General features: G+C 36.3%; 1 pseudogene; it reads right to left on the bottom strand.

Annotated features, from left to right (window-relative positions):
- Positions 1-3408: 3408 nt before the first annotated feature.
- On the bottom strand, positions 3409-3540 carry LOC118522420 (U2 spliceosomal RNA; annotated as a pseudogene).
- Between the last annotated feature and the right edge of the window lie 509 nt (positions 3541-4049).

Genomic DNA, 4049 nt, shown 5'->3' with positions numbered 1-4049 from the left:
GTTATTATAGGTTAAACTAATAAATTAAAAATCTAAGCTTTAGGGTCACAAGATTCTTTCTTTCTGTTACATTATTTACTGAAAAGAAGTCTCCTGCGTTCTGTCTCATGTTAAAATATAATTTACTGAATAATGGGAGAGAATGATTTGGAAATTACTCACAAACCAGAATTACCGGTAGAAAGAGAAATAGACACACTATTTTCTCAAATACAATATTAGAATATTAATAAAAACAATGGGGAAATAATAAATAAATAAGCCCTAACATATCGTAAACATAAAATAGCTAAAGAAGAGTTCACACACATCCCCACATGAACTATACTTCTTGGAGAACAGCTGAAACACCTGGCAAATTAACTTGAAAAGGGACATTGATATAGGAAATGCTGTTTGGAATTTGATCTCAAGAAATCTTGAGAAAATGCACTTGGGAAGGCTTTGTGTACTTTCAACTATCTTGTGAAACTTATGTAAATAAAAACTCATTCAACAAAGTACCTACTATAATTATTCAATGTCCATTTGGACTTTTCACTGTCTTCCTGAAGACCTCAGTCCCTTGAACCAAATGTTCTTAATAATATTTTCAATATACCAAGTGCAAACATATGTGTATCGTTAGAATAAAACTGTACTTATTCAGGACCCACTTCCTAATACTGAAACAAAACCCACAGAATATATCCCTGAACTCTAACTTACATTTAATAAAAAAATGTGCTTTTACACTCTCTCCCTCATATATTACTCTTTTCTCTCTTCACTTCAGGGAATATGAATTCTCAATCATGGAGGGAAGAGAAACCTCCCATTTTCTCTTCCTGAGCCAAGCTTATGCTCAGGACGGAAAGCAATGAATTCTTGTGCCAGGAAATGTTCAATGGCTCCCAGTTCTGAACTTTCATTTGTAAATTAAGAGTGGCCTAAAAATCTCCCAGTAAGATTTAATAACTGCTTAAACAGCTTTAAAACTTGTTAACAGTGGGGCAGTTTGAAGCAGAGGGTAAGGAAGAAAAACAAATACAAAAGGTCTTGAATTTTTGCTAATCCCTATACCCAGCTGTTTTGCCTTTCTGTCCTATTGCTCACTGGCCAAGAACCCTTAATTCCTGGACTTTTTAAGTTTAGCCTGGCGCTGAGAAGTCTTTGTCTCCTTCAGCAGTGGAGATGTCAGATCCCAATACAAAGGTGTAGGAGAACTCACCAGACTGCAATTTGGAATACAGCTGACTGTTCCCCACCTAACTGCACACGGAAGGTACACGGTGAGCTCCTCAGAGACCCGCGGCATACAGATTGTATGAAAAACTATGTGGGACTTGAAGTCAAAAGTAAAACAGCTCTTCCAGTCACTAAATATGTAACCATGGAGAAATTCATTTAGACTCTGTGCTTCATCCAAGTGGCATGAGTTTGCACAGTTGAAAATAACTATTGCCTATTAATCACTATATCCTGAAACATACATCTGAATGTATTTTTGTGCATATAAGTGAGCATAGATGTGTGTTCAGTTGCCCTGGATGCTTTTTAGCTTTAGTTTTCTTTTTACAAACCAATCTTCTAGATTATATAATCGAAGACTCACTGCTTATAACGCCTCAAACTGACCCTTACACTATTCATATTAACCTAATAATTCTTTCATGGCAGTAATTAACACAAGGGACGGTTTGATCGGTAGGACATTACAAATGTTTTTCTTCTGAGAGATTCTAAATTGAGGATAGAAAACAACATCCATATTATCATGCATAACCATTATCAGTACTTTTTTTTTTTTTTTTTTATAACATAGATCCATAATCTGGAAACAGGCAAGGAAAGTTGGTTGTGTCATAAGGTGGACTAGAGAATCATCCAGGTATCTTAAGCTGGGGACACATCTTTGCCTCAAATACCTATATAATTAAATTAAGTGCATTTTAACCTAAATTTTTCAGAGATTTACATTCATGAAGCAATTAATGTGTTAATGTGGAAATCATTCCACTTTCTCTCTTACTCTTGAATGAACTATTCCTTTATTTAACAAAGATTTAATAAGCTATGGCATGATGCTATTTACTGGGGATTCTGTGATGAAGAAGATAGAAAAATTTTTGCCCTGATGACCCAAAGATCCTGGCAGGCCAGTGTGCCACCTGCCAATCTGGAATGGCCTGCCTGTTTGGTTTCTTCCTGCCCTCCGTGTTCAGGGTTCAGTTTTAGATTATTCCTGGGAAGCTCCTGAGGTTTCAAACTAATGCATTTTACTCAATATATGAAAATAATGATTAGTTGCTTGAATTAAAGAACACTAAAGGAAAAGTATGGCAGATTTAAAGTGTGAAGTGAAACTACAATGGAATAATTTTGAATATACTTTTGAAATTTCTTCATTTAATTTGCTGTCTGATACAAATATAGCATTTGGCTGTTTACATTCTTATTAAAGAAGTATCAGAGATCAATTGAATTATTCACTCACGCATTTAATTTGTTAATTTAATTTACTCAACAATCACATTGAGTTTATACTATGTGCAAGCACAACACAAAGCACTGAGAAAACAAAATAGATAACTAGTTTCTGCTGTCAATAAGAGACAGACAAATATTGAAAACAGAATGTCACATGGTAAATGTCTGCTATTTTTGTAGGAGAATGAAGCAAACCAAAAGCCATTTTAGAACCTGTCTCTTCAAATATTAAATAACAAAACATGTTTAGTACATGTATCTATATCTTTTTGTTAGAGAACACACAGAATAAAATTTTTCAATGCCCCTCTTAAGACATTATAAACCCCACCATCTCCTCACTTTGAAGTTAAGTCATTCTACTCCACAGATAATAACACAGGAAAAAGGCTGATAGGGAAAGGAGAGGGTGTGGGACATTGGTTTTTATTAGTTTGTAATGTGATAGATACAATGGTGGCTTACCCTCTCTGAGGCTGCTGATAGGGGGAAAAACTGGTGGAAAGGGAAACAGAACCAAAAACCATTTCAGCAGTTTTAGTCCTACAGTTGGTTGCAGCTCTTTATTATTCCCTACTCCTGCTGCCAACCCCCACCCACAAACAAAAAACAAAAACTAATGGTGTAATACTATCATGCTTTGTTTTGGGTTTTTTTAAGATTTATTTATTTATTTTAGAGAGAGATTGAGAGCATGAGCGATGGGAGGGGCAGTGGGAGAGGGAGAGAGAAGCCTCAGGCAGACTCCCCGATAAGCGCGGAGCCCAATGCCACTAGATCCCAGGCCCTGAGATCAGGATCTGTGCGGAAACCAAGAGTCCTCAGCTTAACAGACTGAGTCACCCAGGGGCCCCATTATCATGCTACTGTTTACACTATATTTTTTCTTTCATTTAAAATATGGTAACAGTGTTAACATGTAAATTCCTTATATATTTTGAAGTCTCATTTATATGTATTAAGGGCTTTTATTTAAATGCTAATAACACACTATGTTTTGTAATTAAACATCAAAGTTCTGGATATTATAATCTATTACACTTGATCTTAGCCAAAAGGCCGAGAAGCGATGGATATTATAATCTATTAATTAAATCTAATTTATGAAGAAGGACCAATTCAGTCTAGGAACCATTTTATCAGAAAAATTTATTCATAAAGGCAAAACACAAATGCCCCAAAATTTCTAGGAGCCTAGAGGAAGGTCACTAAACTTGTCTCGCGGTTTCAGGGAGAGCTTTTTTATAAAGGTCACTGCATGAAATAAATCTTGTAAAATCAATAGTAATCAGGGAGACGTTGTGGTGATAGGGTGACCACCGTGGAAGTGTGAATGATGACACGAGGGCATTCCAGGCAGATTGACAGAATGAGAAAAGGCACATACATGAGAAAAACCATGGAGTGTGGGCAGCTTTCATTTCCTGCAGATGTAAGAGTAGCCCATGTGAAGCTGAAGCTATAACAGAGATATGAAACTTTATCCTACAGAGCCAGTGCAGAGCCACTGTCAGGCTTTTGCTCTGGAGAACTCTTTCTAGCAGCTGGGAGGCAGATGGATTCATGGGTCAGGTCAGCTG

This window comes from Halichoerus grypus, chromosome 3, assembly GCF_964656455.1.
Source record: "Halichoerus grypus chromosome 3, mHalGry1.hap1.1, whole genome shotgun sequence".
NCBI lineage: Eukaryota > Metazoa > Chordata > Mammalia > Carnivora > Phocidae > Halichoerus > Halichoerus grypus.
The sequence above is the reverse complement of the archived record's forward strand: the minus strand, read 5'-3'. Positions and strand labels throughout refer to the sequence as shown.